The following is a 26,540-nucleotide window of genomic DNA, read 5'->3' on the forward strand; positions in this document are numbered from 1 at the left end:
TTCAAGGCCTGGTGCTCTATCCACTGCGCCACCTAGCTGCCCCTCACATATATATAAATATATACATATTTGTGGGTATACACATGCACATATAAAAATACATAAAAATATTCAGACCTCAATCTGTATATGTGTAGGGGAACATGTATGTATACACACATGTACATATACTTTTGCACATATAAATACATAAGATATGGCCAATGAAGGAATTTGTTTTGCTTGGCAGTGAATGTTTATAAAAAGTCTTGTTTCCCTTGTCTTCTTGATTGGAAAAGAGCAGCAAATGAAAGGGAATGAAGGCAGAACTGAATTTTTTTTAAGTGAATCTCTTAGAACCAACTGCTCACTGGGGAGTAAAGTCTTTGAGTCGTTTTTAATTTTCTAGGCAAAAAATACAACAAATCTTGACTTTGAGTTCCTAGAAACCCTGACAAACACTATTATTGTACATCAGACCTAATTCTCTGTAGGAAAAAAAATAGTTACAGGAGTGGCAGTAGTGGTCAATTTCCCAGCATCAAACAAAATGGCAGCTGGGACAAACAATAGGACCAGATCTACTCTCCTTTTTCTGGATGTAAGACATTAATGTGGTCGGCAGTATTTAATTTTAGTGAGTATAATAATATTTTAAGCAAAAGAATTAAATTTCTAATTATATAATTGGGGGAAATCCATTCAAAGAAAGAAAAGGAGAAAGAGGTAATGGAATGACATATAGGTTGATATTTCTGATACCTCTGTGATTATATCACATTCTACCTAGTCCATTAACTCATAAGGTTGGCTCCATCTTGGAAAGCTTCTTATTGAAGACACAAAACCTGGATCTTTCTTTCTTCAGTAGAATGTTGGAACCCAACAAAGGACAAAAAAGCACAGGACACAGAAGCGTAACATGAAAGGGACTTTAAAGCTAATCTAAGCCAATCTTCTCATTCCATAGAGGAATGAATTAAGACTAAGGGTCCACCAGAGTGTTAGCCAGAGACAATCATATCACTGATACCAAATCTATATTTCTTTCCATCATTGTTTGGTATCTAGCCTAAATATATGATTTAGTGATTAGCCCTAAGCTTCCAATTGAAGAGGATGGGTTTAACAACCAATATCATGGAATCTCCAGTTTTTGATTGATCTTGAATCTTGGTCAGAGATTGGAAAAATCAGTATTCTCTGGATTTTTAAATATCTAATGATCTGCTTTCTTTGGGAAATTCATATTGACCAAATACTCATCACTAAAACCTTATATAGCCCTTTCTATATATTACCTCATTTTAATCTGTGACAACTCTATTAGACATTATAAATGTTACTTTCTGATTTTGAAGCTATAGAAACCAAGGCATGAGCTATTTAATAGCTGTTTATACTTACAAAGCTAATAAACATCAAAGTTGGGATTCAAGGAAAGGTCTAGCACTTGAAACATGGCAACAATGCTTTATAAGTCATCAATTATCCTTCCTTGCAATCCAGTTAGTGGAAAAACATTCTATTCAGTCCATTCAAACCTGGTAAATTGATTTATGTTTGGACTAAATTTCAATGGAACCAAATGCCAAACCAAGAAGGGAAAAAATCATGTCATTAAAAAGGCATGTTGGCTTTTGTTCTAACAACTATCTCCCATGTGTTCTTACATAAAGAATTTCCCTAATTAAGGAGACACTGATCCTTAAGAGTGAACTTTTCCCCAGAAAACAATTTTCCATCTGCTCTGTATAGAGTTGTGGTGCTAAATGTTTTACCCACTACTAAAGGCTATTACATTTTGGGTTGAAACCAATTAAAGTCTATTGGTTTTGTTACCAAGCTTCAGCATAATAAAAATAAAGGATAGTGTTATCAGAAGCTGCTCTATGTAGTTATACACAAGCAAAACTGAGAATTTAAAAGAATTAAAAGAAAATACATAAAATATCAGAATGAATGGAATGCCGAAGAAAGATCCAAAATAATTCAGTTTCAGGAAAGGAAATTGAACTGTTTGTAAAAGAACTGCCAAAGTTGGGGGGGGGGGACTCCATCCATGTGGATATGTAGGTAGATTCTGCCAAAATTTAAAGAACAATTGACAGTACAAATTGGATACAAGCAACAAAACAACCTTTCAAACTCTTTTTATGTAATAAATATAATCCTAATACTTAAATAAGGCAAAGTAAAAGAAATGTCAGTCAATATCATTAATGAATATTTATTTAAATATTTAAATAAAATCCTAGCAAAAATATGGCAGCAATTCATCAAAAAAATTTACTGTGATGAAGTTGGATTTGTATAGGCCATTCAGTCAGTTAACAGACATCTGCTATATGTTTATAAACTAACAGACACCATAGCAATCTCTAGATCTAAAAAGAAAGGCAAAAAAATTTGGACTCTACCCTCATATGTCAAATTCATTTAAACAATAGGAGAAAATATACAAATTATATAAGATACATAAAAGACACATATAGGGCAAATGAAAAGTAATCCCAAAAGGAAGAGAGAGTTGGAAGAGCTTTCTACAGAAATGCAGAAGTACAGAGTTGAGTGTTAAAGGAAGTTAGGAAAGCAAAGCATTTTTTTATATTGACCAGAGAAGCTTTCACCCTGGAGATCACACTGGCATTTTGTGAGCAGGAGACATGGTCATACCGGTACATTAAGACTATACCTTTGGGGGCAGCTAGGTGGCGCAATGGATAGAGCACCAGCCCTGAGTTCAGGAGGGACTTGAGTTCAAATCTGGTCTCAGACACTTCACACTTCCTAGCGGTGTGACCCTGGGCAAGTCACTTAACCCCAGCCTCAGAAAAATAAAAAATTTTAAAAATTAAAAAAAAAAAAAGAATATACCTTTGGCAGTTGAGTAGATGATGCTTTGAAATGAGGGAAGACTTGAAGCAGGTGAGAGGTGAGTAAAGTCCACAACAAAATGGTTACTATGAGAAGAGAGGAGAATATGTTGTGAAAGTAGGTATCAACTCTAAGACTGGACAACAGATCAGATATATAGAATGAATTCAAGAGAAGAATCATGGAGGTTGGAGATATCTCCAATAATAATAGGAAGGTATGGAAAGGGAGAGGGTAAAGATAATGTCCCCTATTTGGAGACATTTTGAGTTGGAATGGGACATCCAAGCTGAGATACATGAAAATAGCTCTTGATGACTGACTGGAGCTCAGAAGAAACTAAGACTGAACATATGGATCTGGGAATTAAATCCATAGAGATAATCACTGAATCCATGGAGATTTTTGAAATTATTAAGGATGGTAATAAAGAAAGGAGAGAGTTCAGGACAGAGCTGTCAAGGATGTCTTTGCTTCTTAGTGTGTATGACTTGCAGGAAGATGCTGCAAAGAAGACTGAAGAGAGAGCAGCTAGATACTCCTATCCTAACCAGTGTCACAAAAACTTAGAAAGGAGAGAATATTCAGGAGAAACGTGACTGGCAGTGTCAAAGACTTTTGATTGATAATACATCATCAATTTTGGTTTAAAAAAAAGACACTGCTAACTCTAGAGAGAATTATTTCAGTTGGATGATGAGGTCAGAAATCAGATTGTGGTCTGTTTAGAAGTGGGCATTCTCAAGATGTTTAGCTGGGAAGGAAGGAGAGGAGGTGTAGAGAGGGCGAGAGAGGGGAGAAGAAAAAGACGGAGACAGAGAGAGAAAAGAGGGACAAAGACAGAGAAGACAGGAGAAAGAGAGAGAAAAAGAGAGAGAGATAGGAAAAGAGAGAGAACCTCTAAAATAAAAATATCTAAACCTAGCATTTAATACAATGGACAGACCCAAGGGGCTATTTCCATGTAGTAGTAGTAAGGTAGTAAAGCAAGAGTTATCAAATATTTTTGTTTCAGCAACCCTTCACATTCTTAAAATTATTAAGAACTCTTCCCTAAAGAACTTTTGTTTATGTGAGTTATAGCTTTCAATATTTATTGTTTTAGGGATTTAAAAGTCTTAGTATTATTATTATAAAAATAATTTTACCTCAAAGTCCCCCTAAAATGATCTCAGGGAGCTCTAAGTGTCCCTGAACCACAATTTGAGAACCACTGCAGTAAAACATGAATGCTCTCTCCCCGTTATTGTTTGCCATAGTTCTAGAAATGCTAAAAGAACAATTTTTAAAAAAGAGAGAGAAAGAAATTAAAGAGCTAAAGATCAGCAAAGAGAATGCAAAACTATCTTTATTTGCTATTGACATGGTGGTTTGCTTTTTAAAAAAATCCCAGGGAATCAATAAGAAAACTAATTGAAATAATGAATAGCCTCAGCAAAATAGCAAAATGAATCCACAAATATCAACAACATTTCTGTGTAGCAATAACAAAATCCAGAAGGGAATAATAAAAATGGAAGTCCCGTTCAAAATAAATGCAAAATTCATAAAATATATGAGTAATCTACCAACTATACTCAATAGTTATATAGATAAAGTTACAAAATGCTCTTTTAAAAATACAAAATATTTTATATAACATGAGGTTAGAGTCCTGAATACAGGCCTTATACCTTGGCTATGCCAAAATAATGAAAATAGAAATACTACCTAAATTATACTACTCTTCTCTGTAGCTATATTTTGAAAGCTTTTCCTATAATATGACTTAGAGATTATGGGCATTTGGTTAGGATTACAATGACATAATATTTTAAGGCCCTTAGCAAAGCATCTAGCAATAAGAGGCATTTAATAAATGCTTGTTTTAAAAATTCTTGTTCAAAGGGGCATAGAGATGTCTATTAAAATATTTTTCTTAAGTTTTTAGAGGTCAGTGATATCTCCTGGTGATTATGGCAGTGGTTATTGATGATGGCCTTGTTCCAATACAGTTTATTACTTGAGTCTTTCAGGTTATCTTGAGCTCTATAAATTTATTATGAAGATTTGTTATCTCCCAATCGATGCTATATAACATTTCTCTGAGATGCAATTTTAGCCCATTCAGTAGACACCAAATGTTTACAAATAGGGGGTGTGTTGCTCAGTTGCTATCATTTCTTTGATTAATTGGCCACTAAACTCAGTCTGCAACCTAGAGGATGACCATTCTCTAATTCTTTGAGGCAGTCATCTGGTCCTGAGTTGCCATTTCCACATAATCCCACCATTTTCACAGAGAAATTTTCATAATTCAGCCTTTTGTATTCATGCAGTTTGTTGCCAATGGAAGTCCTTTTAAAAATAATGGCCTTTTTATTTTCAAAATATATGCAAAGATAGTTGTCAACATTCATTCTTTTTTTAAAAAAATGTTATAGCTTTTTATTTACAAGATATATGCATGGGTAATTTTCCAACATTGACAATTGCAAAACTTTCCAACATTCACACTTGTAAAATCTTGTATTCCATTTTTTTTCTCCCTCTCTTCCTCCCAACCTCCTTCCCTATATAGCAAGTAATCCAATATAAGTTAAACATGTGCAAATCTCGTATACATATTTCCACAATTATCATAGCACAGAAATTCTTGAATTGTCTATGGACCTTTAAAAATTACGACCTGTTCGATTGTTTCTGTAGCTTGATTTTATATTTGCCTAATGACTTTTTTTCGAGTTAGTTGATACCTGAAGCAATTTTTTTAAAGCTTGATTTTATCTTTTTATAAAAAAGATATATTTATTGTAAGCAGTGAGTTTTTACGTTTTCTTCTCTTATCCATTATTTTCAATATTTTTTATTTTAATGATTTATTTAATCCATGCATGATTAAAGTCAGGATATTATGGTTTTATTTCATGTCATATACATTTTTAAACTTTCTCCCCGGAAGGAAACAAACAATTTAAAATGCCTACTATATGCCAGAAACTGTGCTAAGGACTTTACAACTATTATTTCATTTAAATTAGCAAGTTATCCCAAGATTCATTTTGATTATACCATTTTAACCCTCATTTATTCTCAGAGGCTCTTGTCTACCACCATCTCTAGTACAGGGACCCTATATTCAAAACATTTTTTTTAATTAAAGGTTTTTATTTTCAAAACATATGTATGGATAATTTTCAATATTTACCCTTGCAAAACCTTGTATTCCAATTTTTTACCTCCCTCCCCCAAGCTCTCCCTTAGACATCAAGTAATCTAATAAATGTTAAACACGGTCAATTTTTCTATACATATTTCCACAATTACCATGCTGAACAATAAAAGGAAAAAAATGAGAAATAAAACAAAATGCAAGCAAACAAAAACAAAAAGTGAAAAAACTATGTTGTGATCCACATCTAGTCCCCCCCAAAATACTCTCTCTGGGTGCAGATGGCTCTCTTTATCACAAGACCATTGGAACTGGCCTGAATCACCTCATTGCTGAAAAGAGCCATATCCAACAGAATCATATAATCTTGTTATTGCCATGTACAATGATCTCCTGGGTTCTACTCACTTCACTTGGCATTACTTCATGTAAATTTCTCCAGGCCTCTCTGAAATCATCCTGCTGATTGTTTCCTACAAAACAATATTCCATAACATTCATATACCATAACTTATTCAGCCATCCTCCAACTGATGAGCATCCACTCAATTTTCAATTCCTTGCCATGACAAAAAGGGCTGCCATAAGCATTTGTGCACCTGTGGATCCCTTTCCCTACTTTATGATTTCTTTGGGATACAAGCCCAGTAGAGACAGTGCTGGATCAAAGGGTGTGCACAATTTGATAGTCCTTCGAGCATAGTTCCAATTTGCTCTCCAGAACGGTTGAATCAGTTCACAACTCCACCAACAATGTATTAGCGTCCCAGTTTTCCCACATCCCCAATGAGGTCCTTTTGATTCTAATATCTGATCTTTGCTATTTTGTAGTCCTATCTGAAAGTAGACTACTTTCATTTGCCTCTGACAAATCCACTGACATCATCTCAGTTGGCAGCCTTTTCTAGTGCTCAGTGAAGTCTTATTTTCTTATTCTAAAAGTATCAGTAAATGCTTGACCTGTTTGTCATGTTCTCTAAGAATGACTATCAATCTTCTTCCTTTTTTGTAGTGATGTGGTCTATGATTAGGCTATGTTTCTCTCCTACCACATTATATGGAAAAGCAGAAATCATCATGACATAAAATACTTTCCCCACTGAACCTGATCATCTATCCTCACCCATTCCCTAGCCCCATCATCCTTCTCCCCATCATTTATGTCGGGTTTTGTCAGTCATTGATGGTTTGTTTTTTTTTTTTTGGTATCGTTGACCCACTTCATCATCATTCTGAGAAAGGAAAGGAAAGGATGTTATGTTGTATTATCATATGACTTTATCATACTATGATAATTATAATCTCATTGTTTTAGGATTAGCCAATAGCTGTAATTACAACTAACATTTTGTTTAAAATAAACTTTTCATGCTTTTTTATTATAGTTTTCATTGAAAGTCCTCGTCAAATTTTTCCCCCACTATATACTATTAAATGTCAGTCCCCTTTATAAATGGATTCACATTCTATTGTGTTTTACAGGCCTCAATTATCTTCAAATAACAAGGAGCAACTGAACATCATCCCAGAGCATGATAGTAACTTTTAGCAGGTGCCTGATGTGGTTTTTTTTTTTAATTGTCATTTTTTCCCTATAAGGAAGGGAACCAATTTTAGCCACTTCATAACAGCTCCTGAGACCACAACTACAGGGAATATTTTGTCTAAAACTAGCAACATCCTCATCTTTACACATTTATGATATGATACCTAGTCTCCTAGCACTTTAGTTTATTATTATTTGCTTCTACCAGCTTTTCTAAAGCTTCATATGGTGAAATAGTAGGGAAATCACCGCTTTCCTTGGATCTCTTTTTCCACACTAATGAGCCTCCCAAAATGCTTTGAGTTGTTATAACACTCTTTCAAGATGCCCTATGTTTTGGTAAACATAGAGAGTAGCTAATCTAACCTACTCATCACCCGTAGTTCTTTGTCCCTTCCTTTAAAGCATCAAATCGACAGCTTTTTTATGATAAAAGTTTAAAATTATGAATTTCACAGGAACAAATAAAGCTTTGAATTATAGCCTCCTAGAATCCACAAAGAGCAATACCTTCCTCCAAAGAGAATGAGCAATAATATTATATTCTTTGTGGGAAAGAATCTTAATAAGATTTTCTATGTAAGAGAAAGGACCCAGGACCCCAAATCCCCTGGGCAGTATGACCTACCTTCACAGTTCTTTCTGATTCTAGCTATCTGTCTCTTAAGCCACTATAATACCTCTATCATAGAATCCTAGATCTAGTGTTGGAAGAGGCTTAGAGGTTAGACTACCTGTGGCTGAATCTCTCACATAATCTTTATATTCTTTTTATATCATTATATGATGATACAATTAATTGATTAGATTATTTATTATATAGAGAGTTTATATGTATTATATATAATCTAATATCTAATATGTATTAGATTAATTATATTCATTATATAATGATAGAATTCATTAATTAGAAAATTTGCTTTCTAGGGCAGCTAGATGGTGCAGTATATAGAGCTCTAATCCTGAAATCAGGAGGACCTGAGTTCAAATCTAGTCTCAGACACTTACCACTTCCTAGCTGTGTGACCCTGGGCAAGTCACTTAACCCTAATTGCCTCAGCAAAAGAAAGTTTGCTTTCTTTTTTGATAGTATGTTCTCTCCTTTTTTAGTAGTATTTTCTTTTTTCCCAATACATGCAAAAATATTTTTCAACATTTACCTTTGCAAAACCTTGTCTTCCAAATTGTTCTCCCTCTCTCCTTCCTCCACCTCCCCAAGATGGCAAGCAATCTGATATAGATTAAACAGAAGGCACATTACATTCTCTTTTGCATGTACTTGCTTTGACTTAAAATCCTTTCCTAATATTGAGCAAAAATTTATCCTCTCTGAGTCTTACCTTTTCCACTGTAAAATGAGGGGAGTTTAGATTGTTTTATTCTTTATATTTTACCTCATGACTCAGAAGGATACCTAGTATATAGTAGGTGCTTAATAAATGTTTCTTGTTGGAGAGAATTTCAGTGGTAGCTTTAAATTCTATCATTCCCAAGGGGGTTAGTGAAAATTTCTTGAACAAGTCAAACAAAAATGTTTGAGTCAGTGAACTCCCTGTTGGAAACAAACCAGTCAAAGCCAGGACTATCACAATGATATTTTCTGACAAAGGCAAAACAGACCCCCAGTAAATAAACCCAGACGCTGTAGTTGGACTAAATCCACATTACAGAAAATCTCAGTCATTTGACATGGCAGTGGGGATTTGAGAGGTGAGTTGGACATGTTTGCTAGAGAATATATTTGAGCTTCCAGATCTGCATTGTATCCACATGTCAGAAATGCCAAGTTACACAGCCCCTGTGCGATGCATCCTCCGGTAGGACCACCAGGTGTCACGCTCTGAGCTGTGTGTGAATGTCAAGGACGATGACTAGATGATAATCAAAGCAGATCCCAGGCAGGCAACCTTTCAGTAGTCTTCATGAAAAGAGACACCTGCCTACTTCTGAGGCCCTGGGGTGGGGTTGCTAAGAAGGCACAGGAAGGAGATGCTAAAAATAACTCTGAGGGGAGAGAGAGGGAAGAAAATGATGAGCCTGGGAGAAGTCTAAGAGAACTGGTCTTGAAAAGATCTAAAGAACCCTGGGAAAGGGCGGTAAATATGAGAAAAAAAACAAACAAAACCCAGTGGTTTAGGATATATAGTGGACACATCACAGGAGTACTGGGTTCCCGTCCCAGATCTGTCATGAAATATCTTTATAATCTTGGGTAAGTCACTTACACACTCCAGACCTTTACTTCTGAGGCTGTAAAATATAAAATTTAAATGAAATAATCCCTAAATTCCAATCCCATCGGACATAATCTTTACCGGTTTCCAGCATCGATGAAAACAAACAAAATCCCAGATAATGGGGAGAAAAAGCCTCCCCTAATCTGTCAAAATACAGTCTAGCTAATTCCTCTGTAAGAACTTTTCTCCTCTGATATCTCCTAGCAATAAAAATTCACCTGCTGAATATCATTATCATACTGATTAAGGTTCCACCGGGTCCTCATACTCCATTTCTTTCTCTTTGTTAATGTGTTCAATATAAATATGAATATATTATAGAAAGTAAATTATTTCCCCTTGGCTGATAATAGGTCAGGTTGCACGACTACAGGAAGATTTGAAAAAAGGGATACACGAGAAATAATAATTAGTTGGTTGACTGGTTGAATAAAACTTATAACATTCTAAAATTGCTTCTTCTAGAGCAGTGGCTCTCAAAGTGTTGTCTGAGAAGCCTGGGGATCTTTGAAACCCTTTCAGATGGTTTACAAATTCAGAATTACTTCTTAGTTTCTAATTTGGTAAATACCCAATATAGTGAATATATGTAAATATAACATAAACAAAGACTCTTTGACTAGATCCTCAATAATTTTTAATAATACAAAGATACTGGGAACAAAAGTTGGGAGAATCATTGTTATAGAGCAAAGGGTCTTTATACCTTGGCTCGGTGAATTTGTGTATTTGTGTGTGTGTGAATAATAAATAGATAATTAAATTGATAGAGGGGAAGGAAGGAAGGAAGGAAGGAAGGAAGGAAGGAAGGAAGGAAGGAAGGAAGGAAGGAAGGAAGGAAGGAAGGAAGGAAGGAAGGAAGGAAGGAAGGAAGGAAGGAAGGAAGGAAGGAAGGAAGGAAGGAAGGAAGGAAGGAAGGAAGGAAGGAAGGAAGGAAGGAAGGAAGGAAGGAAGGAAGGAAGGAAGGAAGGAAGGAAGGAAGGAAGGAAGGAAGGAAGGAAGGAAGGAAGGAAGGAAGGAAGGAAGGAAGGAAGGAAGGAAGGAAAGAAGGAAGGAAGGAAGATTCAATGACAGCCACATTTATACACCTAGTATTTGGGATTCAGTACACCTGGGTTTCAGTTCTTGACTATCTGTGAGTAATACACTTGAGTTCTAGTTCCTGATTCTATCTGGAGTCAGTATACCTGAGTTCCATTTCCTGACCCTGTCTACCAGTCCGCATACCTGCAACCTGGTTCCTGACTCTGCCTGGGAGTGGATCACTTCTGGTACCACTGTGGGTGAATTGGTTTGCTTTACAGAGGGCCTCTTTCTTCCTTTTAGACATTCTCTACAATCTTTCCCAGCTCTGCAATGTCGTCCATTCCCTGTGCTCATAGCCAGTACTGGCCCTTGTGGTATTTGTATATGTTCTTAATTCAGCCACCGGACATCTTGTGAATTGCCTGGAACCTTCTTGGAGAAGCTGCCCTTGCTGGAGGCTAAAAAGGATTGTTCCATTTGGGCTTGTTTCTCTTTCTCCAGATGGGATGGAAGGCTTCAAAATATCAGTGTGTGGATGATCTCAGTGATCAGTGACAGAAAGCACCACAGCCAAGCCATCCCATGCCTTGTCCACCTGTAAGTCCCCATAATACTTTGGGGACCTTCTTTGAATGCTCTTATCATGGAGTGACTCCTAAAGGAGCAAAATGGCTGCTCTCATCCCTCACACTCCCTAGATGAGCGGCCCATTGGTTTTGTTCCAATTATGGACTCTTCTGATGGCATCCTTTATCACTGAATCGATAAGTATTTATTAAATGTTTCCTATATGGCAGACACAGAGTCTACCAAGTAAGACATTAAATGGCACCTCCCCTCAAAGAGCTTATTAGGAGAAACGACATTAAACATATAAGTGTATACTAAATACAGAATGGTAGGAAGAGCTGGCGGAGGCCCATCTTTGTTAACGTGTCATGGGCGGCTTACACCGACCACCAGTCTGTCCACTATCCTTTGGCTGATTTTCAGTTTCAATTAATCTCAAGTGTTTTTGTGTATGTCAGCAGCAAATAGCAGGAAGCATGTGGGGGAACGAAATATGGCATCTCTCCGATAGTTAAAGGAGATTGGGCCTGAGACATGCAAGCCAGGAGGCATCTATCTGTCTGCTGAGATTGACAGTATCCTCGCTGAAGAGAATTAATGAGGGCTTTGTGCTTGACATAAAAGACAAACCATTACCCAATTTCCCACAATTTTCTGACTTTGTTCAGCTCTTATATTGGATCGGATCTTAGCTGAGTAAAACTTAGAGCATTAGCTAGATAAAGGCACCCATTAGCAATCCCAAGGCGAGTTATAGGGAAAATAGGTATTAAACAAAATTTGCTTCCTTTTTCTTCTTCCTCCTCTGTTTCCTACCCTTTTAAGCCAGTTCTGCACCAGCAGCCCCTTCCGGGTGCTAGCATTGGGTCCCAACAACAGAGGTTTTTCCACGGCAACATTTCATAAAGCTAAAGATGGATTACTCCCCTCCTCCAAATGAGTTGTTCCAATCCCCGTTCCTTCCATTCTGGCTCTACATTTGGCTAGGGAAGCAATAAATGAGTTAAAGCAAATCAAGCAATGAATGCTAGCTAAGTGTGCAGACCTCCCAAAAGAATAACTTAGTGGAAAAAAGGGAGGTACCGAGAAAGAGCCAGTGAGAGACATAACAGTGAGTGGGGGGTAGGGGTGGATAATGCCCTGTAGGAGCCTTCATAGACCTGTAATGGGATTTTAGGATGAATAGATAAAAGAGACCCTTGAGAGCACCTAGATCAACCTCTTCATTTCACAGAAACCTGAAATCAGAGAGGTTATAAGTAACCCCAAAGAATCTTTATCCAGTCATCTCAAAACTGTGCCAGCAACACTCTGACCTCCTCCTCATCTTCTCCAACTGGACCCCCCTGGAGTACTGGAGCCAGGCAGGTGAGCTTTTGCCTTATCTCACACCATCCTCCCCTCCTCCCATTAGAATGCTCCTTGTGGGCAAGAGTTATTTTTCTGACTTGTATTTCTGCCCCTAGTACTTAGTACAGTGATTGTTTGACCTTTTATTTTTCATTGTATTCACTTTTATTTTTATTTTTCATTATGCATTTTTGTTTTATTATTCATTCGTTTGTTTATTCATTTATTCATAATTAGAAGGGTTCAGGCTTGACCATCTTATCCAACAACCAAACATGAAGGAGAATCTTTACATTGTCTGTATTCTGCTGACATACCCAAACTCTGCATGAAGACTTCCAAGGCAGCAGCCCTTCTCTAGGATTGTGGTTGTTTTGTCAATTTGTCATATTTGACTCTTTGTGACCTCATTTGGGGTTTTCTTGGCAAAGATGCTTCAGTGGTATGCCATTTCCTTCTCCAGATCATTTTACAGGTGAGGAGACTAAGGCAGACAGAGTGAAGTGACTTGCCCAGAATCACACAGTTAATAAGTCAGAATTGGACTCCAGAACCACAGCACTAATCATTGGGCAGCTTAGTGCCCTACTTTGGGACAGCTCGAATTAATAGAAAGTGTTTCTCTTCCAGCGCAACTAAATTTTCCCCCTTGAAACTCCTGCCCCATTGTTTCTCTTTCTACTTATATGGCTTAACAGAACAATTTACTCTTTCTTCCATATGATTCAGGTCCCTTAGATGCTTGAAAACAATGATCTCTCCCCAAATCTTCTCTTCTCTAGGCTAAAAGATCTCTGTTTCTTTGGCTATTGGCTAATCGTCACACACCAATTCAGCCTCTTTCCTGGACCTCCATCTTATGGTCCAGTCAGACTAAGTCAAAGAAGGCGCCCGAGCCATAGGACGAGAACTTTAGAGATGAAAGTTCCCATCCGGATCATTTAGACCAACCTCCTCATTCTACAGAACTGAGAAATTAAGGCTTCAGCCCAGATTTACATAGGGATTGGGTGACAGAATGAAGAAGCAGAAGCAACTCAGCTTCTACTCTAGCTTTCGAGGCCTCCAGCTAATAAGTGAGGTGTCAGAGGCAGACTTTGAACTCAAGCCTTCTTATCTTCTGGCCTAATACTCACTATGTCAGGTGAGGAGGTTGGGGACTCCCCAAAGTAAGGTGCCATCTCTCTCACACACATCCTAGGCCCCCAGAATTCCAGATCTAGAACTTGAAGGACCCCCAAAGACCATGTGGATCAGCCTCCAGTCAGGAATTGGAAGCCAAGTGCTTTACTCCCAAATAGTCAGTGACTGGAATTCAGGTGTACTGACTCCCAGATAGAGTCAGGAACTAGAACCAGGTGTACTGACTCCCAGATAGAGTCAGGAACTAGAACCCAGGTGTACTGATTCCCAGATAGAGTCAGGAACTGGAAGAAGGATATTCCTCCTTCAGGAAACTGAGGCCCAGGGATTCAGTCTGTAAGAGTAAATCCATGTTCATGCTTCATCAAAGAAGGTGAGTCTTTGGTCATTTTCCACGATAGATTAAATATCATCTCTTTTTACTCTCAGGTAAAGAACTGCTTTGTTTCTAGTGCTCAAGGAAATAAATGATGTCCTAGATTCGCTTCTTCCCAGGGGTTTTCAGGGAAATCACAGTCACCCCCAATTTTTTCTCTCCTCACCCCCATTGCAACTTCTGGAGGGCCCCAGTGGGCCCACTTTGCACAATTGGTGACAAATTCACACTAGGGGCCATGGTGGGAAGAAGTCAGAAGATCCAGGAGTCCCCTAGCTCATTTGACACCAGCTGCCGGCGCACACCCCAGTGTGACTTTTACTGACCTCAATGGCAACTGGAGGAAAAATAGACTTTCTTCCCAGCTGCCATTAAAAGAGGCACAGAGCTGGTTTGTCAGCCCGGCGGATGCATCTAAACCATAGACGGGATCATAAATCAACATCCTCAAACGGCACCCAAAAATTTCCACTTCATCATTTTGCGACACAGGACAAATTACTTTTCTATTTGAGCAGCTGACTTTCTTCACATCCATCCTGTGAAGGGAGCCCTGGAGGTAAAGAGGCAGACAGTAATGACAGGTTTGGGAAAGCATCTTTCCAAGACTGAGGAGGAGCCAGACTGAACCTTTATAGACAATATGAAAGGGGCCACAGGTCAGCTTTATGTGATGCATTTTTGTATTCTTTGTGACCAGTAAGAGCACTATGGCAGAGGAGAGCAACCTTGTCTAGCCCTGAGGAGCCCCCCTAGGTCGCTAAGAGCACAGACGAGTGCTCAGCCTGTGAGAACATGCCACTGTATTAAGTCATTGTTGTGTCTTTGGCTCATTAAGCCCTCCACTCCGGTATCATTAAGGGTATCTCTTCTCTAAACCTTTACAATTTAAGCGTAGGATCATGTCCAGGGTTCTTCAAAAAAGGGGGGAGTAAAATGATATTCAATATACATTACGAATCAGCTACAGAACAGGTCTGCAAATAAATGAAATACTAAATACAAGACAATTACAAGTGCACTAATGCAGACTAGGATACAAAAAGCTAACTTAATCTATACCATATATGTCTAAATATGTCATATTTCACCTTGGCTTGGCATTATCCATCCTTCCAAAGCCAAATCTCTTCTGAAATTCTGCTCAAATGATCCCACAATCACCGCTCCTCAATCTACAGCAGCCAACTGCCCCTACCTATTACGAAAGACAAGATGTAAAATAGAGTGAGCTGAGAATCCCGTGTCTGTCTTCTCTAATGGAAGGCATCCGGAGGACTTTGGTGTTCTATTCTCCAGTGCTCCAAACCACAGGAGAGGAGGTCAAGGGATGTGGTGTCAATAAGGCAGGGCTAGCAACAGAATGGTGATCTTAGACGTAAAGAGGCAGCTAGGGGACATCATAGTGCAGAGAGTACTGGACTTGGAACCAGAAAAAAAAAACCTCATCTTTTTGAGTTCAAATCCAGCCTCAGATACTTATTAGCTGTGTGACTCTAGACAGACTACTTCATCCCTTTGCCTCAGTTTCCTTATCTGGAAAATGATCTGGAAAAGGAAATGGCCAATCATTCCAGTATCTTTGCCAAGACAACCCATAACGGGGTCATGGAGAGTTGGACCCAACTGAAAAAAACAAAACAAAACAAAAACAATTGAACCACAAGAGCTCATTCTGGGAGGATATCTTGTTTCATGGAGCTAAAACCAGGCAGAGGAGCAAATGCAAAATAGATTCATTCAAATCTCAGATCTCGTAAATGGTCAATGGTCGGTGCTGTTAAGGTGTATCAGTGAGTAGGAAATACAACAAAACCCAACAAAAAAAGGCAGAATCTACATCCATCCATTAGTGAGGTGTCTAATGGCTGTTTTCCAGAAATAGATCTATAAAGCCAATTCCTTGAGGCCTCATTTGATGGAAGAAGGCTCCTGAGTATTTTTCTGCCTCCCAGGCATTTCTCACAGTTAACTCAGTTTGCCTCAAGGCAATGATTAATTGGTATTGGAGTCCTTCTATTTAAGAGTCATTTAAATCAGTAATTCAGAAATATGCCTTTCCAGTCTCAATGTAAAGGTAACCAATTTATTGTCAAGCTTTTTCTAGAAAAAAAATCAGAAAATCCCAGGAGTGAGAACTGCTTCTTTGTAAATCAGGACATTTCTCTATAGGGGAAAATGCCCAAGAGACTAGCTCTTCCACAGAATTAGCTCTAGGGAAAAAGCTAGAACAACTATCTCTAATTCCCAACCTTTGGTTTCTGAGCATCTCTGGAAACATAGTTTGGGGAGAGCAACAGGACCGTGCAAACAGCCCCAAACACATGTTGTCACTGGGCATAATGCAGCCAGATCAGGGACATAAATTGGAGGAGGACAGAGATGGATTGGACCAGGGCAACAGCACCTCAGTATCAATTACTGCTAAATGGGAGGAATGGAGTTCTCTGGGCAATGCTTGGGATCACTCGGTTGCCTTAGGTATAACAAGGTCTTCCTCCGTTGTAAAGGGCTAGAACTGAGCAATGCACTTGGATAATGAAGCACGTGAGACTAATTGCCAATTGGACAGTCCCTATTAACTTGTTTGAAGGTTGACCCTCCGCAGCTGTTCTGTGCTGACTTGATTGGTGGGACAAAGAGGGGGAAGTGACTTGTGTGGGAGGAGTAAGAGAAACTTGGGTCGTGGAACTCACGCTCACTCGCACTCATGACCTGGCGTTGGAGGCGACGGTAAAGATCTAGAATAAAGACGTTTAGTGATCCTGACTCCGGCTGATTTCTGGGAAAATAGAGTTCCAGCACTCAGTCCTTGGTGATGCTTATTGTTTTATAGTAACCTCTCTTCTGAACTCAATTCCTCCAAGCATTCACTGAGGCAAATGGCACATGAATCTGGTCCCCTGCTCATGACTTTTCCGGCTTTCCTGGAGATGCTCCATTTCTGGAGCCTATGAGTGGTTTTTAGTACTACGTGATTATGACTTGCATTTGTGCAGTGCTTGAGGTTTGCATGTAATAATTATCACTGTAGCATCTAGCACATAATTTTAAAGTTGGCAAGATGATTTATCCAATTTTAGCCTGATGATAACCCTGGGAGGTAGCTGCTAATCCCATTTACAGATGAGAAAACTGAAGCAAAGGCAGGGTAAAAGACTTGCCTAGGGTCATATAACTTTCACAGGGTCAGATAAGTGCCTGAGGTTGGATTCAACTCAATTCTCATTGCTTCCAAGTCTAGCTCTCCATCGAATGTGCTACCATGTCATCATCATCATTAATCATATTCCTATGGTATTTTAAGATATATTAATTAATTTTCCCCATAATCTTGAGTATTTTTTCAGATGAGGAAACTGAGGTTCAGGAAAAACTTGTTATATAGCCAGTAAGTGATTTGTTCATGATTGTACAACCAGGATCCACTGCAGACTTCGTGACTCCCAGGTCCACCTTCCTTTCCACATGCTACCTTGCCTCCAGCTCCTGAGAGCTCTATTAAATACAGTGACGTGACAACTTGTCCAATTCAAATTACATGCATAATGATTTAATAGCAAGATCCATGTTTAATCCTCAAACAGACTGAGAAAAAAACAGAATGTGCATGTGATGTACTACTTACTTTCTTTCTGAGCAGAGAACCAGACCACAATTTAAGTTGATATTCAGGGATGAAGGTACACATGCCTTCGGTCTAAATCATGGAGAAGAAACAAATAGATTATTCCAAGAAAAGCAGCAAAATGATGCTTTAGATACTAATATACACCAAAATAAAATGTACCATTAAAAAGAGGGATTCAAATTTGTGGTAGACAAAAGTCAGTGATTAGTAGTCTGGGGAAAAATGCTGAAAATTAAAACAGTTGGATTTTTCCAGGCAATGTAACCCCCCACAATTTTTCAGCCTCATAGACAGCCTAATTACCCCTTCCATTTCTCAGAGGTGTCATCAGAAATGAGATCTTTTCCTATTCTGAGAGTCAGCACTTGTTTATGGTTGACAGCGATGTCATGGATAATTGAATCGATAGATAATCCTGAAAGCTCATATTGGGCAAACTGGTTTTACCTCCCCGACCAAATCTTTTCTCAGAGCCATATCCTTTGGATGAACTGGTCAAAGTATCAGCAATAGCAGAAAAGAGGAGAATGCAAAAGCTCTGAATCACCCACCAACTGGATAATTAGCTTCTGCTCAATGGGATCCTCTTGTTAAGTGGACTACAGCCCATTCTCAGAGCAGCAGCAGCTGAGTTAAGGATGACAGGTGTCTGGAGCTTCCAAGGCACCAGCAGACAGTTACAAATTCACCACAGACCAAGCTTTCAGAAATGTAAGGATAGGAAGCAGCATAGCAAAAAAATATATATATATTTATATTTATATATATATATATTTATGTATATATGTATATATACACATATATACATATATGTGTATATACACATATATACATATATACATATATGTATGTAAATATACATATATGTATATATATGCTTATATATATATATATATATATATATATATATATATATATATATATATATGTATATATATGTATATACTGATTTTGGAGTCAAGGGATCTGGGTTTGACCCTCTGCCAGTTACTGTTGTTACTGTTGTTGTGACCTGGAAAAAAATAATTTAAACCTTCTGGACCTCAGTTTGCCCAAATGTCAAAGTAAGAGTTGAAACTGAATGTTGTAAAGGGTCAAATCTCACTTGTGACACTTATTGCTTGTATGGCCTCAGGGAAGTTTTTTAGCTTTCAAGGATGCCAATTTCTTTCTTTCTTTTTTTTTTTTTTTTTTTTTTGGCTGAGGCTGGAATTAAGTGACTTGCCCAGGGTCACACAGCTAGGAAGTGTTAAGTTCTGAGATCAGATTTGAACTCGGGTCCTCCTGACTTCAGGGCTGGTGAAGGATGCCAATTTCTTTACCTGTAAAATGAAAGAGTTACATTTTCTTCCATGTCTGGACATATAATTGTCAATAATAATAATAATCATTATTATTATAATGATTTATTAAGTGCTTATTATGTGCCAAGCTCTGTGCTAAATGCCTACTCTGTAACCTTATTATAAGTGTCCTATATTACCTAGTGCCACTGACAATGCTATATTCATTATAGTCACTTAACATCTCATGCTTGTAGAGTATTCTACAAATTACTATCCCCTTTCCTCACCGATGTTAAATGTAGACATCAGAAGGAGCTACCTAACTTTGATTTGATGATTGGAACAGGTACAAATTGGACTTGGAGTCAAAGCCTGCTGTTCTGATCAGATGTCATTTCTCCCCTGCATCCCCAGGCTCCTCCATGGACTCTGTTGTTATGTAAAACAACTTATGTAACAGCTTCTTGAAGCTGTGTCTCCTACAAGCCCCCTCCTTAGAACCATCCCTCTGATGAATCGGTGTATCAACAATTGGAGAAAGAAGGAGAATCTGAAGGATCTCTATCACCCATAAACTGGAAATGTATTCAACCATCCCTCTCTTTGTTCCTCTTGGGAACTCCACTTATGTGCTGCATGGTATCCTGAATTGCAATTCCCTTGCCTCGATTAAAAATCCTAATCTTTGCTACTTGAGTAATCTTCTTTATTTCAGGTTGACATAGTTTAGAATAGTTTAAGAAGGAATTCTTATCCCCATTTTACAGAGAAGCAAACAGAAGTCTAGGGAAGGAAGTACCTAGCAAAAGAGATGAGACTTGAACCAGATTTATTGATTCTAAGAGCAGTTCTCCCTCACTTACCCACCCTGCCCTTATCAAGCTCCTTACCTTTCAGACCAGCCTCCCCAGATATTATTAGAATCATATAAGCCATGACTTTTAAAGCATTTGGGTGATATAGTGAGTAGAGTCCTGGGCCTGGAGTCAGCAGAACAGCTCCCAGAATCCCATTCTGGCTTCAGATACTTATAGATATTTTATCCTAGGAAAGTCACTTCATTGTCCTCATTTGTAATATGAGCTGGAGAAGGAAATAGTAATATACTACAGTATTTTTGCCAAGAAAACCCCAAACAGGGTCACAAAATTTCAGACATGACTGAAATAAGTGAACATTAACACCACCATATGATACAAATGGAAGATAATAAAATAAAAACCGGGCTATTCTGTAATTATAATGGCCCCAAAGCTTAGCCTTGGAAGTCTTGTGCTGAGAACATATGCCCTACCCCCTTTAGATTCCCCCCTTAACTTTCACTTATACTGGCAAGTTGGGTAGCCAGGGAATAGTCAACTAGTTCTCCTCCTGAGAGTTCTCGTAATAACCCTGAGGGGTTGGAGATAGGGTTTTTTGGCACTATTTATCACAAGCCCTCATCCAGTGTGTTCTTATTGATCACCAATTAGCCAGAGTTAATTAGTTTTTAGAAATGGGTAATAATTGAGATATAATAGTCAGAACCAAAAGGTTTCTCCAAAAGTCTGGGATACACTGTTTCACACATATATTTAGAATCTAAGAGAAAGTGAGGGCATCTAAGTGATACCCTGATGCACAGAGTGCTGGATCTCGAGAGACTGAACTGGCCACTTACTAGCATTGTGATTCTGGGCAAGTCACTTCACCCGATTTGTCTCAGTTTGCCTCAGTTTCCTCATCTACAAAATGAGCTCGAAAAGTAAATGGTAAATCATTCCAGTATCTCTGTCAAGAAAGCCTCAAATGAGAGAATTGGACTTGACTGAAAATAACTAACGACAATGGAAAAATAGATTCAAACTTGGCAAAAGAATAACAGTTCTTTGTAGGGTAAAAAGTCCATTTTTCTGTGGAGTCTTCATGAAATTCCTCAGACTGAGTGTAGCTCTCTGCTGAGTTTCGAGTTCCAAGAGTTAGTATCTTTGTAGGGCCCTAAGGTTGCCGTTTCCACATGTCTAGTTGTCCTGGATGCCATATGCAGGAGCTAGTGTCACCATTGATGGGGAGCCCAAATGATCTGACTTTGAAGTTGACAAGTTTATAGGGGGAAGGAAAAGAGACAAAGGCCCTCCCTCACAGTCAAATGATTTTCATCTCTGGCACTTGGCTGAGTTTGAGCCACCATAATGCTGACTGCTATTAGAATGCTTTGATTTGCTATTTTATTTAAGCCCCACAGTATGGCATTGATTCTCTTTAAACAATGCTAAGACATTGTCCGCCATCTGTTTTCGTATCCAATTTACGCTTTCAATCAATCATTTATATATTTAATCAAGGAGGTGTTGCCAGTTGATAGAGATGGAGGTCATAGAGTTCCTTGTCCCTAACATTAACTGAGGTGGAGGTGAATAAATCCTCCTCTTACATCCCTATCTGACACTGAATTTGTGTTGAGAACTTTCTTTTCCGGATTTCCAATAGCTGTAACCACTGAGGATGAGGAAGGAGGTCATGAAGCAATCTCCAAGTTGTTCCTGCATGGGGCTGAATCCTTGGACAAAGCCTGTGCCAATTGGGCCGGAAGCAGAGCCAGTAGTCTGAGGAAGATGACAAGGGGGACAAGGGGGACTGCCCTTGTCCAATACACTATTATACTTAGCCGCTATGTAAGTTGGTTTTATTGAACTGTTTCCTCACACATACCCTGGCTTATCTCTATTTTTATTCTTTGTTATAAGGGATAATTTTTATTATAAGAAAAAATACATTCAGAAAACGAAAGTAACCTAAAAACAAAAGATGTATAAAAATGTAAAACATCAAGTATCCCTGAGTGTGTATAAGATATGACACTGACAACATTCTCCCATCTTCCCCCCAGCTGCCCCCCAGCTGCCACAGAATGTGGAGTCCCCATGCACCATATATCACTTTAACAATCCCTTTTCAAACTTGCAGTTCATATTCCTGTCAGAAGAGTCTGCTTTGAGTATTTCCCCCCCCCACACCCCCATGGCTGACTGAACAGAGTGGCAGCTCTGGTTTGTCTCATGAGGGATATCAACCATCACTATTCAAGTGGATTTTTGTGAATCCTTTGTGGGAAAGATGAAAGAACAAGTCCTTCCTCCTCTGAAAGCTCCATCCATTTTTTTAGTCTTATTTTTTATACATTTAAGGCGGGAATCCCAAGTGAGAGAAGAGGACAGGATTATAACTAGAACAAAGCAAACAAGTCAATGCTTTAGACATTGAAAAAACTCCCAGTCAGGAGGCCATTTGGCAGTGAGAATAATTAGTTGAGGAGGGAGCCTGTTTAATGGCCAGTTCCCCAATGGCCACATCCCAGATAAACTCCATCCCCAATCTATCCCTACCGGATACCTAATTAACCAGATTTGTCTTCATAAATTGACATGGAAAAGCAGCATGAAGGAGTGGATAGAAAGCCAACTGGGAGTCAGAAAGTTCTAGGTTCAAATCCAACTCTTGACACACTCTATATGTGATGCTGGGTGAGATGCTTAACCCTACAGCGCTCCTAGGCAGAACTAGAAGATTACAATCTATAGGACAATGACTGATCTGAACTGGTATGGGGCATTTCCCCATGGGAGAGGGAGGGTCCCTACAACAATGTCATAGGGAGAAACCACATGTACTTGAAGGGATATTTCATGCTGCTTGTCCTATACCCCCAAATCACTGGCTATGGCTCTGGAAGAAGCATAGATATGAAACACCCATTCTGTTGCGCTATGTACAATAGAAACTCACCTCCTACCTTCTTGGTCTGTCAATACTGCTGCCATGGAGAAAGACAGAAGTACATGGGGGAGGTGAAGTAGAGAAAGAAGGCAGGGAGAAGGTTTTAGTTGCTTCTCAAGACTAAATGAAGAATATATAAAATGGGACTCTAGAAAACAACTTCTTTCAGTAGATCCAATGGTTCTATATAAATCCAGTGTGCATTAAACTAGCTGACAAATGGGAGCCCCACTACCCCACCCCCTCCTTCCATCAGAGACCTACCATTAAAGGTCTCAATGCCTTAAATGAGACAAGAGGGAGAAATGTCAAAAGGTGAAAACCCCAGACCTTAATAATGGGAGATCTATTTGTAATTCATTAAAATTTCATGGTTCCATCTGATTAATTATAAATGCTGTGACTTCCAGCTAAAGTTAGAACAAATTGTTTATTTCAATTAGAATGAAAACTTTATTAAAATTTAATGGTATAAAATATAATCCATACAAAGTACTTGTGAGGAAGGAAAAAAAATGGAAAGTTTCCCATCCTAGGTGATTTATGGGCTAGTATCTGCTTGTGTTTTATTTACAAGTGAGTTCTGGGGTTTCACAAATGCATATTGGAAGCAATAAAATTAACTTTCCAGCAAAAGCAATGACAAAGTCCTTTCACACTAATGGTTTTCAGAGAAATTACCTGTGGGTATCAATATTATTTGCAAACTTTAGTTTTCCACATGCAGGATGTCAGATGATTCAATTTCTCTCTAAATGACTTCTGACATTTTATCTCTGGCTAGAAAAATCCTGTAGAGAAAATTATTTCCTAATTTTCTAATTATTTTTCTAATTATTCTAATAATTCTAATTATTAAATTAAAATAAAATTATTAAGTGCCTACTTTATACTAGGTGCTGGGAATATAAGGTTAGGAAGGAAATAGTATCTGCCTGCAAGGAGCTTGCTGGAAGGGGAGGAATGATACAACACGAACATAGAGAAGTGGCTAAATATATATACATATATGTGTGTATATATATATATATATATATACACACATATATGTATATATATATATAGTAATACAAAGTCATTTCAAGAGGAAGCAAGCATGACAATTGGAAAGATTATAACTCTAGATATGGAAGAAATTTTAAAGGGACTTATGCTAAACCCCCTGATTTTATAGGGGAGGACTTGACCAAGATCACACAGGTGAGTAAGCAAGAAAGGTCTCATACAAGTAGTAAAGGCCCTACTGTGCTTTGAAAAAAAAAAGTTCATGATTCTAGGAAGAAGAGTAAAGTCGAGATAAGCTTTGAGGCAAGGGGAAAAAGGAGCACTTGTGCTTAAACCCAGAGTAGGACATAGAAAGCTATGAATGGGGGCCGACTAGTAAGCCAGTTTGTTTGGAACAGAGAGTGTGTGAAGAGCAATAAGGTATAATCTCCCTGGGGCAAGGTCATAAGTTACAGAGAACTGTGAATTCTGTCCTTTAGGCAAGTTTTAAAAGGTTAAAAAATGAAAACTCTTTCATTTAAGATATTTGACTTGGAGATGTCTAATGGATGTTCTGGTAGAAATATGGACCAATGAGAGACCAGAGTTCAGTTGGGAAGATGAAGACTCCAGGGAGCTTAACTAGAAACATACACTTTGAAGAATAGACAAGAAGCTATGAATGCACCAGAATGCTCCTAGCATTATCGTGGCTACGAAGCACAAGCAGATTAAACAAAAAAGCTTTGCTATTCCCAATTCCCAACTTTCTAGAGGGCAATGAGACAGAGTGGATAGAGAGGGATCTCACCCGCTTAGAGCCAGGGCAAACTGTGTTCAAATCCATTCCCTGATATGTACTGGCTGGGTGACCCTAGAAAATCATTTAACTTCTTATGCCAGAGGCAATTCTAGAAGACTGTACATTGAGAAATCCACTGACCTAAATTGGTAAAGAGAATTTTCTCTCTGGTAGATCTCTATATTGAACAGCTGGAGAGAACACTGGACCTGGAGTCAGAAAGACTCATTGGCCAAGAAAACCCCTAATGGGATCTTAAATGAGTCAGACATGACTGAAAATCACTGAAAAGCAGATTTTTATATCAATGAAATCACAGCCCAGTCTACAAAAATCATGTAGCATCCTTGAAAAGACTCAAGGGATCTCACCCACATGTGGATAACAAAAAGTAATGTTTTCTAGATCACTCACTTCCCTTTGTTTTGAGTTAACTAACAAAGGGCAATGGCCACAAAGAGAGCAGGAGCTTTCCCAAATAAACCTTCCCACCTTTTCTGCAGATGCAATTACTTTGTAATCGACTCATTCATAAATCAGGGACTTTCCCCATTTACCCCATGGGGAGAAAATACTCTTGATAACAGACTTCCTGGAACAACCTGTGTCATACAGCATGAGGGAGTGAGGATCTCTCTCAGAAATTGCCCCGCCTGTTATAGATGAAGATGGAGAAATGGGGATGGAGATAGGAAGATAAGTGGAGAAGGAGGAAGTAGAAACCAAGAAACTGACAGACAGAATTATTATAGTTATTTTTGGTCATGTACAGTTCTTCATGAGTCTACGAACCATTCTATCCATGTAATTTTTTTTGCAAAAATACTACAGTGATTCCATTTCTTCTCTGGTGGATTGAGGTGGGCAGAAGTTAAATGACTTGTCCAGGATCACACAGCTAATAAGTGTGGATTTGAATTTGAGTCTTTCTGGCTCCAGACAAGATACTCTCTCTAATGAACCATTTATCTGCCCTATGAGACTGATAGAAACAAAGGGATAAACAGAAGAGACAGGGAGAGAGGCAGGAAGACAGGGAGGGAGAAAACAGGAATGTCCATTTGCATACATATGTGTGTATGTCTATATTCATGTACACATATAGGTATATACACAGATAAACACAAACACACACCTATATTTTAATTTAGAATAAGTATATTATATATTATAATAAATATTTTATATTTTTTCTTTAATTGGACTTGTGATTCCACTTTTTTTGTCCTGCCATTTGTAATCAAGAAATCAATAATTCTTTAAGGTGAGCCAGTGGCTCTTTTTCATGAGCCAGTATTAGATAGGATGTTGGATACAGAAGATCAGAGACAACAACAAAACGGTCCCCGATCACGCACAAGTATAAATAAAAACAAAATGTATAAAAAGTAAACCCAAAATACATGGGGGTGGGATGGGGCAGAGAGGGGGGCGATTCTTTTGGGAAAGGAATAGCTTGAGCCAACCTTGACAGAAGTGAGGGATTCCAAGAGACCAAAGTGGGAAGGAAGTACATTCTCAGCATGAGGGGGATTGCAATCACCATCTTGGACATCCTTCTCTGGATCTACTGCAACTTATCATTGTCTCTCCTAAAATGCGGCGTCCAGAACTGAACAGAGTTCTGCAATCGTAGGCTGGTCGGGGCAGAGACTGGTGCAACTATTCCCTCTTTATTCATGGAAGCTGCGTGTTTCTCAGGGAAGCTTTTCAACCAGTCAAGCGACAAACTTTCATTAAGTGCCTACTTGTAGCGTGCTGTCGTCTCCAGAAGCTGCCGATCGCTCTCTAAGAAGAGATCTGCTGTGTCAACTCAAATCTCTCGG

The sequence above is a fragment of the Sminthopsis crassicaudata genome, chromosome 3 (assembly GCF_048593235.1).
Source record: "Sminthopsis crassicaudata isolate SCR6 chromosome 3, ASM4859323v1, whole genome shotgun sequence".
Lineage (NCBI taxonomy): Eukaryota > Metazoa > Chordata > Mammalia > Dasyuromorphia > Dasyuridae > Sminthopsis > Sminthopsis crassicaudata.